Genomic DNA, 17,053 nt, shown 5'->3' on the forward strand with positions numbered 1-17,053 from the left:
GCGATTTTTTTTTTTTTTTGTCTTTTCAAATAATAAATTGGCAAAATCAATTGCAAATGCGCGCGGTTTCAGAGGAACATTTTACCGCCCCTGCAAACGTTGTCCTTCATTTGGGTACACGCGTTAGATGAACAGAAAAACAAGCGTGTCAAAATAGTAGAATATCGTATTGTCCTTTTTTACAATTTAATCATAGCTGGCAAACACTAAAAGATTACCTCACTGAAATAAAATAAAATTTAGACTAAACCCCTCCCCTAGCACGATATAAAGCAATTATATAAGCTCAATAGAGATACGGTTTTTGCTAAAAAATGAATGAATGAATTGTAGAAATATTAAACGAATTTCTTATTTTTAATTTAAGGTTTATGGATGTTATACTAGAAACTTAACGCGAGTATAAAATGTATAAGATCTTTCAACACTATAACATGAAAATGAGGAAACCAACCCATGACTCTATCAGAAACTTTGGCAGGAATATTGGCATACTGGGATTTGTATTTGTTCCCGTTGGTTCGGGGATCATTCAGGGGTGCATGCATGGCTTGGGTAGGTGAGTGGGTGGGTCTTAAGATTCCCGCGGGATTTGTCCACGTATTTGACGCGCTGGGCTGGTGGTGCGGGTGCATTGGGACTAGCTGTTCCTGCGCGCCCCTAAAAGCTGGCATTAACGGATTAATGCCCAAGAAGTAATTGAAATCATCATAATTGACGTCTATGAAGTAACATGCAGTGGGAGAAACAAGCGAGCGACCTCCTCTCAATCTCCCTGGCGGCCAGAGACAGAATTAACGCCAGCGAAGAGGGAATAAATAAATCGTAAAGGATTTAGTATAGCAGAGAGAAAGTAGCGCTCCCTGTACGTTGTCCACGAAGTGCAGTGCAATTTGAGGACAGGAGAAATCTCTATCCTGCAAACTCTCCGGGTTTAAACCGGGCTTAATGCGTGTGACGTAACAAAAATTGAGCACGGATCATTTTGGGCTTAGATCGTGTTACACACAAATGATAATTACACACACAACAAAGCTACGACTCTTCCAAAAATTTGAAGAAAAAAATTAAGTACATAAAAGATGTACTTACCGCTTCGCGTCATCAACACCACTCGTTCGCAGCACCCAAGAGTTGGTTTGAATGAAGTTGTTCAGACTATATTGGCCAGTCAGCCATTAGAGGGGATCTAGACGTATTCCCGCGCTTTATAGCTAAGGGCGTGACGTAATATTGACGTACGTTGCCGGGCTAGCTAGAGGCGCCAAGAAAAAAAATAGACCTTCAGAGCAGAGTGTTAGGATTGAGATTTGGGAAATATGTTTTTTGGGAGAACGACGACTGATTGAGCGGTTAACTTACAAATAATAGCGTAGAGGGATATACACTCCTACACCTAAAATTTTGAACAATTCTATACAAAACCTAATCAATACAGGGTGTTTCCCAAAAGTCGGTTAGAAATTAAGAGTGATGTTCTTTTGGGGGATTTCCGGACATTTTGAACTATAAACGACACAGTTTTCAAGTTACGATTGGAGGAGTATTTTACTGATAACACCTAGTTTCTCATTTAATTTAGTGGTCATTCATAAACCACTCCAAAAATATCTTGGAAACGGTGTCCATTGTAGGTCAAAATGTCATGGAAGAACTTTAAATCGCCCTCCAAATAACACCTTATTCTTCAATTTCCGTGAGACCTTTCATAAACACCCTGTATATATTTTGTTTACTTTTAAAGAAATTTCTCAAAATTTTAAATTTCATATATTTGAAAATTGAACATCTACAGTGTAATTGGGTTGGTTGGGACCGAGTTGAAAATGGAAGCAAATTCAAAACGTAGTTACAGCAGCAGGGCGGGGGCTTTATGACTTTTAAACGTTGAAGGAAATAGCCCGCGTGGGTTGGGTTTTACATCCATACTTACTTACATATCCAAGAAGGAAGGAACTGTGGTGCCTTTGCAAAAGAATAAACGAGGAATGGATTGGGGGGAGGCGGGGGCGTTTAATATTGTAGCAGGAGGGGGCGAGACGCCAGCACCTAGCTTAAAAATGATGTATTAATGCTTCTTGAATCCCAAGCAAGCAAGCCAAACATACATCCCATTTCCTTCAACCAACCTTATAGAAAGAAAGAAAGAAGTGCATGGGGGCTTTCCTCCCAAACTTTTCTCCGTAATACACCGACTGACTGAGATTAGGCCTAACTTAGTTTAAGCCTTGGCGATTAATAATGGGAGCGAATGATGACTGAAGACACTTAAGTAAATGCTATCACGGGGAAGATATATAGCTAGTGCATGCGCCCAAAAAACGAAATACTGCATTGGCGAAAAGCTAGCTAGCTAGCTAGTCTCGACGGACGGAATGAAATACGAAGTACCAAACAACCTATTTATCTATCCTGATAAAATATAGGCCTACTGTATGACGTAAACAAAATGGTTCTATAGTACGCGAGAAGAAATTTGGACACCCCCCGGGCTGCTGGGCAAGAAAAAACGTTATTACTTATCACAAATGAATCCCCGGTGATTTGTGAAGTTGCGATTTTTACTTGAAATTATATCATTTATCAACAAAAAAGGATTCTGGGTGAATGGATGGATGGGGGAGATTATCATTTACAAATGAAAATGAAAATAAACCAAGTTTTATAAATATAGGCCTAAATCCTAACGATTTTTAAAATTTCGTTAATGGTACCTAATTAAAGTTTCTCGTGAGAAAGTTTAAAAAGGAAATTATAATATAAAATTAATCTTTGCTAATAACGGTAAAATTATCTTTTAAATTTCCCAGCCTTGTACAAAATAAACGGAGTGATTTTGAACAATGGTGGCATACTATGCTTAACAACTCAGGCTAAACATCTCGAAAAACATTATTTTATTCCCACGATTTGGTGAAAATGGTTATTGTGAACTATCCGTTAAGCTTAACGCTTCCTCAACGACAAACAAGCCCGATGATTGTTTCCCCTCAACTTTCCCAAACAAGCCATAGGTACCAACACCGAGATATTTGTTGAAACGTTTTTATACGTCGCGCTTCTAAAACGGTGGTTTGCAGCACGCGACCGCGTCCCGAATATCGGTCCAAACAACCGGAAGAGCTCATATACTAGCGCCGCGACTATTATCATGCGGCTCTAGAACTACAATACTTTCTTGGAGAATTTTGGAAAAGAATAAGTTTGAAGGAAAAGTGAAATGAATTTCTTGAATCTTCAAATACGTATTTCATTACCGTCCTTAAAGCGCGAATCTGTTCGAGGGACACATTACCTTTAACGGTGAGGGGCCATTTTCGTCGCGTGGTGTGCAAAATTTCAATGGTCTTTCAAGGAATATATTAGCGCGAGAGGCAATTCACTAATACCATTTAATAAAATAATCACTCCGAATGTTTATTAAATGCTTTTTTCTTTTTTTGGAAAAATAAGGTGTGAGCTTCCCCTCGTGTATGTCTTAAGCGTGTCGTGAGGCGGACACGAACAAGACGTTAAACGTTATTCCAAAGTACTTATAACCGAAGAGACAAACTCAAATATAACACGGGGGTAACATCTGAGTACGCTGCACGCAAAATGAAATTGTTGTTTACTTATAAGACCAGGCCTAGCTCTGGTGGTATAATTTTAGGCCAAATAATCACGCGATGGACGGACGGACTATCCCGCCATGGTCAATGTATATATATATAGGATATATGCTCAAGCCTTGGATTAGTAAGTACTCTCGGTAAATGGATCTTAAGTCTTTTACGCCTGTGACATCTGATGGGGAAACTTTAGACCAAGAACGTTAAGAGAGCCGAGATAACCGAAACCCGAGATGCCAAAGAGATTGCTCTCTGGATATGGACGCGTGTTCCCCATTGTCATTCTCTCTTGACAATGAATTTTCATTCTGACAAAAATAGATTTCTAGATTTTACAATAGGCCCTAGTAGGCTTGGCTGGGAAGGAAAATGGCAACCATTACAAGGCCTAGCTATAAAAGCAATCCAATAACAGGACCAAAAGGGTTCAACATTTATTCCAAACGATAAGCGGGACCAACACCGATATTTTCAACACAAGCAGCGCACCCGACCCGGGTCACAATCGCTAGAAACCCATAACTTAAGTATTTTAAAAAGACGAAGTTTACATCCTTTTTGAGTCCCAAAACACGATGGTGGAACTTGACTGCTAGACGCTAACGCGAATTGAAAATTTCCGTACACCCATCATTTGAAAATGAGGCCCATTTTTCAGATATTTCAATGTAAAAAATTCACTATTGAATTGTTAGATGGTGGTGTCTAAAGGACACCCGCGTGAGATTTCAACGTACATTTACAAATGGGTAATGACGTATCTACAAAAGAAAGAGAGGCCCTAAGCTTGATGGGGCTTAACATTCTGGTTGTGACAGCGGGACCAAATTTGAGTATTGTATTCGTGGTCAAATGTTGGTTCAAACTGGAGGACCATCACCGCGCACCAAAAATATTACATTCAAAAAAAGGGAAATGCGGGTCCGAGAATGGGTGCACCACCGCCCGCTCTCCATGTTCAAGTACTTTCGGTTAATAAGGAGGGTGCTACGACGAGTGGGTTGTCGCGTATGCCCGCCTAATATTTGGAGCGTTGATGGTAGCCAGTTGAACACGGGAGGATTTCCAAGGATTGTCTCCCTTATTCTATTCAAGAACTGTCAAGGGGTGTTAGGTTTGACGCCGACAGACTATGAAAAATAATATTGTGTGATAAAAAAAATTGGCTCGTATGAATAAGTCGGGGTTTTAAATGAATATTGAATTATACGGTGGTAGGCCTACATTCTTATTACGAAAGAAGGAAATTGAAATATAAATATATTCACCTTGTCCTCGGTGGGGAGATTTCGGGTTAGGGGGGGGGGGTAGTACAAGTGTCTGGGCAACCACCACCGCTACAAAAAGGCCTTAATTGTCACTGGGAACGCGCGTACAAAGATTTGAATAGAAAGAACCCAACCAGGATTGAGGTGCCAAAAAGGGAGGCGGAGATTGAGAAATGCCTAAATTCGAGTTTCGCGTCATGGGGTCTATTCAATATCATTTTTATTTTCAACAATTTCATAAAGATATTAATCTGTACAACTGGCGTTCCTCCATCTTTCCAGCGAATTACGGGGGGATTAAGCGTCACGGGGGTTATTCTGCGTAATTGCCAACGACGTTGACAAGTAGACCCATTGGGGTCGGGACCGATGGTACCCGCCTTACCCGACTACCATTGGTTGACGCGATGACAAGGGGGATTTTCATTCAAACATCAACATTCGTGGACCAATATTTAATAAACTGTTCTTCACCAAGTCCCCCCCCGTCCCCTATCCCCTACTTGACCTTTGAACTACATACAGACAGTATAGGCTTGGTTCGGATCCGAATGTTTCCTACCGAAACGTCCGTCAAACTCTTTCTCATAGTTAAAAGACAGTTAACTATCAACACCTAAGACCAAGATAAGGTCAATCGGTGCCCATAGCTAGTACTTAACACTTTCCTGCCTCAATCGTGATGAACTTGATAGATTTTTAACAATGCCCAAGCACGGGTGGTTAGTTCTTGACCTAGAACGTTTTCTCACAAAAATTTTAATCCAAATAGTTAGTCGCTAATATAGTTAACACCTTCGAGACAAAACCATCATGAAGGAAGACAGTTAAGCAAATGGTATCGCTCGAATCATCCAAACCGAACTATAAAAATTAAAAATCCATTTCCTCCGATAAATAATTGTTATTAAAATCGCATTAACACCACACGGCAGCGAAGAACTATATATATATATATATATCGAATTAGATTGAACCCGTAGATCAACATAAACAAAGGACAAAGAAGGGGAACTGAACTCAACGTGTCTTCAGACATCTCTCTGAACAATCTGAGTGAGATTTTGTCGCATCAACGCTTCGTCGCCCTGACGTTAAATGTTCAATCATTGAAAGATATATCGGGTCAAAGGTTGAGAGAGGTACCGTCTACAGAAACAATATCTCTCACATACCGAATTATTTCTTACATCGATGGCACAGTAACGACACGCTCGGGCGCCTCGATGCGCGGCGGCAAAATCTATTGGAACTTTGCTGCCATTATAATTATACCCTCAGTTATCGCGTTTCATATTTGTAGGATAAGTATTTATTGTTTTAAATATACATTAGCTAAATTTAGTCCGCGTGCTGAGGACAAATGATCTTCAGGTATTTCAACCGTTTACCATTTCCCGTTTTGTTTTTAAAACTTATAGCAAAGCAATCTTTAGAGTAAGCAAATAAATGTTAAAAGATATTGAAAATTATTTCACGCAGTTCCAATTTTTTATAACCTATAAGTAAATAAAGGAGGGGACAATTAAGTCGCATTTACACGTTTTGGAAAAGCCTAACACATTCTCAAGAATAGCGATTGCATTTTCTTATAAAATATCACCGCTTTGACCTTTACAAAACGCGATTGATAACGCGGCTTTACAGAAACGTTTCAAATTTGAGATAGGACATCCCGCCCAAACGATTGAAAAGACGTAACGCGATTAACGTTTAAATCATTCGGTTGGTGTAACCATCGACTAGTCACGCTAATAAAAAATTACGACTATAGTCCTCACAATTTAATTCGATTCATTCTTTTGGTTAAATAAAAGAATAAAAGTTGAGAGCGTGTACTAGGCCTAGTTTGAGGGAGAATTACCTGAGACGATTAATTCGTATTTAGATTAAGGTAGGCCTCCGTAACGCAATCGTCCCCATAATCAAGGAAGCTAGCCATAGCTTATAAGAGAAGAAATTCAGGAGATCACGCGATTTTAACGCGTCAAAGAAAGGTAAGCCTTCATGCAGATCGTCGTTAGGCAAATTGTTGTACTCTGCTGCAGTATACCATAGATATCCGGCAAATAGGAGTTTAACCCTAAAATTTCGAATACTTCATATCCGAAAGATAGCTATCTAACTGAGAGGTAAGTTAAGGTTCTCAAAGTCGCCAAGGAGGAAAACTTGAGGATGGATAACAATGAGGCGGGACCCGTCGCTCTAAAGATGGATAGCGATAGATATCGATGCAAATTTCGAACGGATGGATATGCTAGACAGATCCGCAAATATGAGAAACTTAATTCGCTTAACTTCAAGTCGTTACGCTCACGTAATTCAACTTAAACACGCGAGCGACTACTCTCTCTTCGTTAAACTCATAAGCCTAAATTATACATAATAAAAAAATCCCAAGTTCTTTGTTTACATCAGTGTCATTCTCCTAGCTGTAGTCAGGTCGCGTTTAACATGGCGTACCGTACGCCTTTCCCCAAACACATCACTAGTTCTGGGTTCGGACGAAATTTTTATATTGAAACTCCCTGACTTTTCCAGCGTATCCCTGACCAGTTAAGGTGGTTTACCAGAGCCCACTTTATCATACATGGCACATATTTAGCATTGCTCGAAGCATGGTTTGATACACTAAAGGAAATCCCTGACTTTTAAGGAAAGAACTTCAAATCCCTGACTTTTAAGGAAAGAACTTCAAATCCCTGACTTTTAAGGAAAGAACTTCAAATCCCTGACTTTTAAGGAAAGAACTTCAAATCCCTGACTTTTAAGGAAAGAACTTCAAATCCCTGACTTTTAAGGAAAGAACTTCAAATCCCTGACTTTTAAGGAGAGAACTTCAAATCCCCGAGTTTTAAGGAAAGAACTTCAAATACCTGACTTTTAAGGAAAGAACTTCAAATCCCTGACTTTTAAGGAAAGAACTTCAAATCCCTGACTTTTAAGGAAAGAACTTCAAATCCCTGACTTTTAAGGAAAGAACTTCAAATCCCTGACTTTTAAGGAAAGAACTTCAAATCCCTGACTTTTAAGGAAAGAACTTCAAATCCCTGACTTTTAAGGAAAGAACTTCAAATCCCTGACTTTTAAGGAAAGAACTTCAAATCCCTGACTTTTAAGGAAAGAACTTCAAATCCCTGACTTTTAAGGAAAGAACTTCAAATCCCTGACCTTTTAACTCCTTTTCCAAATCCCTGACTTATCCTGGCTCCGTAAGAACCCTGTCTAAGTTATATTTTTAAACCATCTTTCTCAATCAGAAAACTAAACCAATCTGCACGAAACGAACCAAGCGTATTTGAAAAATTTTAAATTAATAAACCAAATTCTAATTTGAATAATGTTTCGATGTTAAAATTCGGTCGTCACTCGATCGAGTCGCGACAACGGAGTTGAAATTTGAACGAATTAAGAGCGGTCCGTCGAATAATTTGCGAGAGAAAGAGAGAGATAGAGAGAGGAAAGTTAGTTAACTTTGGGGAAAATTCTGGGGTCTTAACTAACGAAGTCGCGCGCGCCGATGGAGACGAGGGGTCAATCCTGGAGCGAGCCTTAATTGGAAAAGGCCTTGGAATAGATTTTCCCGGCAAAAATAGAGAGCTGCGAGTGATTAGAAGAGCTCTACAAGAAGTATACTATATGTGGATGGAGCAAAAAAGGAATTGGTCTTCGTAGGTTTGTTAAAAGAGAAATAATTTCCGGACACGGGGAACGCGAGAGTAAATACGTTTTCAGGTGGAGGCGAGAGGGGTCGTGCCCTCCCGCCTTGGCGTACTTACTGTTCCTAAAGCTTCGAAATCTAAAGTTATAAGGCGTCAGGATGGTCTGGTCGCTCGTGGCCATAATTACCGCGCCCCACGACGGAGAGAGAGAGAGAGAGAGAGGACCCAAACTCGACTTTTCCCTTCCTCGCAATTAAAGATTAGGGAATACCATACATGCAGGAACCGGTATAATTCGGATTACATATTTTTCAAAAGGAATCCACCAAGTTCCCTACCAGTACCATCCACCATTATAACAACAATTGCTAATTGCTTCTTTGAAAGGACGTACCCATCCCCCCACCTTCCTTAAATTTCAAGACATACCCAACTTAATTTCAAACTTTGAGAAAGTTCTACTCTATTTGTTAATATATACATCAAAATTTGCATCGATTTAAATACACCAGCCACTTTCTCTAAAGTTAACCTAATCACCTATCAAGTCCGGGCGTAAGGCCGCGTTAACGAAGATCTAAACCCTAGCTAAGGTAAAGTCGACTGGGTTGGTGCGAAAGACAACAAGAAGAGATAGTGCGTGAAGCGTGCATACATGCAGTAGGGGTGAGTTTATAGAGTCAATAGAAAAGCAGAGAAAGCGCGAACATATTTTTGCGACGAACGAAATTAAAGTTTGCGCCGAGTACGCCTTAATTGAGTTACTATGCCAAGACCGTTAGTTAAACACGGCCCAAACTATTGCAGCCTCCCTAAAAAAAGAAGTCTCAAAGCTACCTGTATAGCGTAATCATTAAAACTAGGCATTTGTCTTATCACAACGCGCGTGCTACCTAACAATAGATATTAGAAACATTAACGATTATCAACCATGGGCTGCAGTCCATAAAATATATCATACTCTTTTCATATATTGTCGATAACTATGGTGAGCTGCGTATACAAAAACGTCATTAAGTGCGTCGCGTATGTATGTATGTATGTATATATTTAGTTTTAATGGTGGCAGTCTAACTAAATGGCCATTGGGGATTAATACGTTCTTTATAAAGTATATTTGCACTCGTCGAATCATTAGGAGTTCCATAATATAGCTGGCTTCATCACGCAATCAACAATAAAAAGTAATTCGTATTTGCTTTCGTTTAAAACCTCAAATTTATACGAGTATATTTTTAGATATCTGTACAGCAAATAACCAACCAATGAAATTCGAATATTACAAAGAGGGAAAAAAGGGTTATTAAGATTAACGTCACGCATCGTGAGCGCGCTATTAAGGACACTACCCAAACTTATATATTAAGTTGTACACTTTGTTATATAAACAGAACTTCTCAAATACCCAAATTTCTCAAGAAACTAAGTCTAAGCCTATATATATAATTTTTAGCAGCATTTTCCAAGGTTGATTAAGGACATATTTTGAAATTAACGTAAAGGTTAAATTGTCGCCAGTAACGAAACCCAAGGTTAATTTAGGTAAAGCCGGTCGCCTACTTGTCTAAGAATTAAACTTATTTCCGAGAAAACTAACAATATCACACTCGGTATAGTAACTAGTTTGTATAGTTAGTTAATAGATGGGTTTTGGAAAAGGTGAGGACGGAGGGTACGGGGTGGTAAATGGGGCAACGGTCATTATAACTCAGCGGGAATGCTTTAAAATGTGTAGAAATATAAAAAAGCTGAGACTAAGTAGACAAACAATTGCGGGAAAGTTAAGGTGAGGCGAGCTATAGTATATAGAGTCTCGATCGCGGCTACTAAATAAAGAGAGTAAGTACAAAGCCCCCCGTGGCAAGCAGCGAAAAAGACGAAAGACGCTGTTAAAGACCCATCAGATACATCACGAAAAAAATATGAAGAAAGGAAAAAAAATACAAAGTTAAGGCATGGAGCAGCAGCAGCAGCGGCCGGCCGGCTCTCGTCTAGAAATCAAAATTTTCTTATAAATAGAGCTTCGGAAGCCCGTTGGCGCCAAAGACGTCAAAATGAAAAAGAAACATCAAAAGAGCCGTAGCCGAATAAAACTGACGCGCGGCGCTAGCTCCTTACTGCTGCTAAACTTAATTCGGGACTCGAAGATGCAGCGCCCGTAATGATGACACGACCAGCCGAAAACTGCACCACCACGAGCACCGAATACATATTTTTGTTCACATTGAACAACTTGCCCGTTTTCAGCACTCCTTCCAGGCATCGAGACAAGATGAACTGTTCACGCGTGGCCGGGGACCCATAAACAAAAGATAAGGATTTCTTAGCGAAAAAATACCTTTTCATAAGTACTTTGGTACGTGAGATGCCCAAAATAAAGGAAGGGTTATGGACCTTGTTTCAATCGCGTTTTTAAATTTGAATTTAAGGGGAAAAACAAGCCGCTAAAAGACTATAGAGCACGGGCCCGTATCCTCCAAAACTTGGTATAACTAACTATCCAAACAAAGTTTACCTAAACAGTACAGACGGTAGATAGGTTCATATAGTTGAAGAAAACTGGACACAATTTTCTATTTACAACTTGGTATCCCAAGTCCAAACAGATGGGGAAATTGGGATGGTATCGTGGCAGTGGTATTGACATGTCAAGGGGGAAGGGGGAGAGACGTTCTATAACTCAATGGGGCATGGCCCCTTTTCGCTTATTTGGGAAACGGAAAAGTCTATAGTTTGGTCCATCCAGCATGCAGCATCCCGGATGCGGCTTGGGAAGATAACAGACAGTTCTGGCTGGTGGTGGAAGGAATTCTTTCTCGACTGAGTGACTAGCGGAGGTGAGAGGCGAATGTGTAAATGAAATTACCCGAGAATGGTGCACTGCGGGGACTCGGCACTGTCTCTCTCTCTCTCTGGTTCGGTAATGGGTCCTGTCGACGGGTAATAAGACTCGTTTCGGAGTCACTCCAATAACGCGTCCAACATCCGGATGAGAGAGAGCGGGATGGAGGGAGGAGCGCATCGCCAATTTACCAGAAACGGACAAAGTTACCGGTATACATCAAGGTACCCCCATCCGTATTGGTGGGTCGCAATCGGTACGCGAGGAAATCGAGTCAACTATAGCTAGGGCCCCCATGAAAACTTAATAGACGAGATGGTTGGGCACGAAGAGAATCACTATTACAATGTACCAAAATGAAACAAAGGCTTCGTGTACATTGTCACACACTCAACCACCTTCTCAAGTACGTCTTTTGAACCAGGGAAGAAATTTAGGCGTGTTCAGTTTTCCCAATTACTTCCGCATGGGAAAAGGGGATGAAGATGAAGTTGACCCCTAGTAATGGATGGCGTAACGGGCTTGGGCGAATGCCCCGTCAAGGTGTCGGCGGCGAATACGTGACAGGAGCGGGGGGGTTTTAAGGGGGGGGGACACTGGAAGAGATTTAATTTCGGATTTTTTTTTACTTGTACAGTTACGTGTTTCCCTGGTCCAATGGGAACCCCGTCCGGGGAATTTGGTCCGACCAATAGAAAACGATGACGTGTCAGCTTACCATTGGTTTTCCAAGTGGTGGGGGAAGAATAAGGGGGGTTGAAGTAATAGCCGGGATAATACTTAGAAGATGGGAGGATTAATCCCCTGAGCGGAAAGGACCGAGTTGGGGATCGGGGCCGGGGGAGAGAGAAAAGAGGATAGAGAGCGTCAGGGATTTAATAGAGGTTTCTAGTGAAAGAAAATTGAAAAGCAACTGGCAAAATTGAATGGGAATTACCCATTTCGGGAAATTTAAAGAGACTAAAGCGGAGCCACGGGGGGGGAGGGGAATTGGGAGAGAACACCATAACACTCTATTTCGAATCATCGAGCTTCGAGTCCCTTTGGCGAATGGAACAGATACGACCCAACCCGAATGTACCATTGAAGTAATATAATCCGTGTAACGATGCAAAGGAAACTTTAAAGTAAAAACATGGTATTTACTTCGAGTTACGAACTTTAGTCGCAATCGCCTTATTCATATTAGCAAAGTGGACACACTTTTTAAAAAGGGGGGAAGAGGAAATAAGCTTTTGAAAACGGAGCGAGCCACCATCTTCTCAGTTCCTGCATCTCTCTCTCTCTCTTTATTCCATCCGAACTGGGATGGAGATGAAGAAACGATTTCGGAGAAAGAGGATTTACAAAATTTACCATTCTAACCATACAGCGCTATGAAAGCTATACCGTACCCTTCCACTTTAGAATACAATCTCAGGATAGAGTGACGTAAATGCGTAGCTAAAAAACGCTTTTGCAACTTACTCTAGGGATTTTTTATTTTTTTGGGAGGAAGATGTTTCCTGGAAAAAAATGGGAAGCTTTTTATAAATAGAATGATGCGCCAATCTCCGATAGACTTTGCAAAAACATTTTCCCTAGACGTAAATTGGATAAAAATTGCTGACGAAATAATTTACCGGACGTTTTTCAGTCAACCGCTTGGGGGAGTTTGCAAATAAGCATAACGCTTGGCGGGGGACAGGTACTCCCCAATTTAGAGGAACAACATCACGGGATAAATATATTGAATAGGAAAAACATTCGTCAGTGGTTATCCCCTCGATTTGTATCTATGGTAATACATATCAATAAAACGATAGTATTTAATAATATTGGAAAGTGGTGATGGACAGCGAAAAGCGCACGGCGTGATTTTGGGGAAGTTACAAGTACTCGCTTAAAAACTTTTAGACTTAAGAGGAATCATTAAATATCGTGCGGGTTAAGAGACTAGGAGTATTGATACCATTTACACTGCAGGAGTCGCCAGGTTACTTGAACGATAAAGTGCAGTACCAAGTAGCATGGCGACTCCTGCAGTGTAAATGGTATCAATACTCCAAGCCTGAAAACAATGATCATCTAGATTCTACAGTGAATGGCCCATTAAAAGAAAATGAAACAAAGATATTTTGGTTTTGTAAACAATAACGTACAACTAAAACAAAGTACTTGACCAACAAAGGGATCTCTAAATTGAAAATATCCCACCCGGTTGGGTCTAAAACCAATTTAAGTAAGCCTATCACGGTGATGTTATTACGGTTGTTGTTGTTTTGAAAATAACAACAACAGATGAGGCGAAGGAAGAAGGAATAGCAACAAAATGTCTAAAAATCACTCGATCATGGACAGTGGTGGTGGAACAGTCGGACCGCCACCGCTCTTCCCGAAGGCAAAAATGAAAAGAACCAGGCGTTTAAAAGTAACTAGGTAAAGAAAGCGTGGAAGCGGAAACGAGTGTTGTTAGAGCTATCCTTAGAAAGGTAAAAGAGAGAAGGGCCGCCGACGCGTCATTGCCACGGATCAAGATGTCTTTATACTGTCTTTCTTTTTTCTCATCATTAGTTACTTGAGATGATAAAAAACGGAAAGGTATAAAGAAGGGAATCCAAGTGCATGTGGGAAGGTGATACGAATGACGCCCGCCCGAGGCCTCTTTTGCCTCCTTATCCGTTAAGCCTATCTCGGGGTAAAAAGAAGAGCCTGACGGCTAGTATTTGCTGCTCGAGATTTCACACTCCAACAAACCTATTAGGCCGCAAGAATCGCGTACCATCTCGCCCACCACCACCCCATTGCCTTTTACCCCTATCCTATCCTACCCATCCGCGGAGGGAGCTCATCTCCAACAAGGTATTCAACGGGGAACTACCAGTACAGGGTATGACCAAAACTCGTCCTTGTTTATAGTACCCATGTCGCTTGCTTCAATTACTTAAAAGTATACTCCAGGTTTCTAACCTTCCACCCTGTATATAGACTTGGTAAAATTTCCAAGAAAGACATTGGGACTTACCGAGTGACGTTTCATATAAAAGCGAGATCCGCTATCGAGTCGGTACTCGGGTTCCCGGGGTTTGGAAAAAGAAGCTTGGTCCGCGTTCACGGTCCGTCGCCTACTCTTCTCTTAGCGCACCAATCCCGTGTCACGAAACTGTCAGCTACCCTTCTTCTGCCAGAGTTCTCGATAAAAAAAATAAAATAACGGACATTCCTGGATCCTGGCTTCCACGCACGAGGGTCCGAGAGTGTGCGTTTTAAGCGAGAGCCCCGCTTTGGGATAAACACGACGGGCGAACGCGTCTTGTAGCGAACCTTCTAGAATTCTAAAAGTCGAAGCCGAGCTGGATGGCTCTGACATTTTTGGTTCCCTCGTCCAAAGATTGCTGGTCCCTGATAATAAAGAAAGAAAGAAAAAAGTCACTGGTTCTTCAGCTAGCAGATTTTCGTACAAAAGAAAGTACGTAGGGATTTAACGTAAGGGGATTAGTTTTCATTTTCAGCCTTATCTCCTCCGAACGACGCGCCAAAAAAGAAATCACCTTAAGCCTTTGCAGTACGAAAAAAAGAAGGGGTTCTCTCAATAAAATTAATAACATCGGTTTAATATACTTCGGTTCGGGCTTAATTGCTCAAGTATATACTAAATGTTTTCAAAAATTCACGCCGGGTAGATAGATATTTTTCCTTTCAAAAAACTCGATGCGTGGTAATGTAATGTTTGCCCAATCTCCTTCCTTTTTAAAAAAGAGATCCTAAACTCAGGGAGAGGGAGGGAAGGGGAAGTTAAAGGAATCCTGCGGGCGAGAGAGCTAAGATGGCGTCAATCAGACACAAAATAATTTTATCTATTTACATTTTAGCTACAAAGGAAATGGGATGAATGCCGCGCGGCGAATAAGAGATTGGATGGTGGTAGTGGTGGTACCCCTTTAAGAAGGAGAAGAAGAAATACAACTGGTGCCGTCCTTCTACCATCCGTGGGTAATTAGTCTAAAAGGGATGGGGCGCGGAAGGTTACTTGGCTATTTTTTTTTCTTTTTTTCTTTTTCAATTCCCGGACCTTATCGAGGCGATCCCGGATTCGAACGAAGTTAAGGCATTTTCGTAGCCCTAATCACGAGCCATTACGTGAAAGATACAACTTCTTCCAACCCTCCCTCCCTCCCCCTCCATCCTCTCCTTACCTCCCCCTCAGGGGGGACGAAGAACATCTCCGTTCAATTGAAATAAAAAAATATATCTGTAAACCTTTAGATATGGTATATAAAAAAAACATACACACATAGACACACACCACCATACCATGGATGGCATATGTATATTCATCGCGCCTCAATCTTCAATAGATTTTGACATTCGAAGCCGAATTTCGGAGGTTGGACCCAACATTTTTCTACATACAATTCATTCGGAGTTTGCTTTAACACAGGAGTTAGATTAAAGGTAAGGGTAATGTTATGGTCAAGCGCAAAGTCCGGTTGTACATAACGGAGAACCGGGTTCATACTGAATCTGCTTGCTGAGAGCCCGGATGAAATATAACATAAAAAAATCTACATTTACCTACGTTGAAAAGATTTGGGTTGGGAAAGGATGGAGGGGGGAGCGTATTAGAGGCGCGAAAGGACGGGCAACGTGTCAAAGGTCACAATGCCGATTGTCCGTCAAGAAACGTTACGATTTCTTGACGAGAGAAGGCAACGGGAGGGACATTACCAACAGATTCCAATTTTATCCGTCGCCATCTTAACCCCAAAGTCAACAAACATTCTACGCTAAGGTACCCTTAAAAATGGGAGACGATAGCGACTTAAGCTGACCGGCTTTTATTTGGACAGGGGACCAATACCCGAACTCGAAGCCATTCCGAGGGGATAACCGCTACTAATATTAAGCAAAAGGCACGCATCCGTAAATAACATAACCAGTATTTGCGAGGAACAACGGGCAACGTGGTGGTTACCCTCTCGTTGCCAGGCTAGTACATTTTTTAAGGGGAACGTTGCTTGGTAAATCCTTGGGGGGAAAGTCGGAATCGTTGGTTGATGGGTCGCTAAATCCGGGCAAATCCCCGAAAACCCTCTTTTGTCAAGGCTTCCTAATAAAGGCGGTAGGAAAGGCGAGTAGCACGTTTCGTTGTTTCTATCCGTCAGAAGACACTAGAGCGGGTAATGGCGCGCTGTCTCTCTCCTCCCTGGTATGGCCAACATTCCTACCGAGGACATAAGTGTTTTTACCGAAGAGAGAGACCAAGTTGGTTGGGAAATAGGGTCCCGGCCGGCGCTTGATTGACGGGCGACGCCGACCCCGGGCTTAAAACCGATGACGAGAACTCCGAGCACCCGCCACTACCTACCCACTTTCCGCGCCTTATTGACTCTACATCTACAATATTATTATTATTATTCTTTCTGTAGAGTACGTAGTCTCCATTCCACGACTGCCCTATAATAGGTGCTGGTGGGTACCGCGTGTAAAACAACTCATAATGTACCCACAATAATCGTTCACCAAGAACCAGCGCCTTCTAAGCTTACAACACATTATTTGGAGTTTTGAAGCGTAGGGTAGGGTAGAGTCGCCAGATGTCACTATGGCCGTAACGCGAGCTTTGGCGCCATTTTTTAAACGCGTACGTTAGGCGACGCTTCAAAACACGCGCTAATGTGTAGTAATGGT

At 41.4% G+C, this 17,053-nt stretch overlaps 1 protein-coding gene across 1 annotated transcript in view; it reads right to left on the reverse strand.

The window, feature by feature from the left end:
- Positions 1 to 17,053, reverse strand: part of LOC149718117 (uncharacterized) — a 160,483-nt gene that overhangs the window by 17,721 nt on the left and 125,709 nt on the right. Inside the window, exons 5-6 of the mRNA XM_089860769.1 lie at positions 14,388 to 14,764; positions 1,093 to 1,255 (exon numbers count right to left, since the gene is read on the reverse strand). The gene's annotated coding sequence lies outside the window, so the exon portion shown is untranslated. The remainder of the gene's footprint in view (positions 1 to 1,092; positions 1,256 to 14,387; positions 14,765 to 17,053) is intronic.

The sequence above is a fragment of the Phalangium opilio genome, unplaced genomic scaffold (assembly GCF_054372755.1).
Source record: "Phalangium opilio isolate 3A_F unplaced genomic scaffold, DU_Popi_V2 ptg000002l_1, whole genome shotgun sequence".
Classification (NCBI taxonomy): domain Eukaryota; kingdom Metazoa; phylum Arthropoda; class Arachnida; order Opiliones; family Phalangiidae; genus Phalangium; species Phalangium opilio.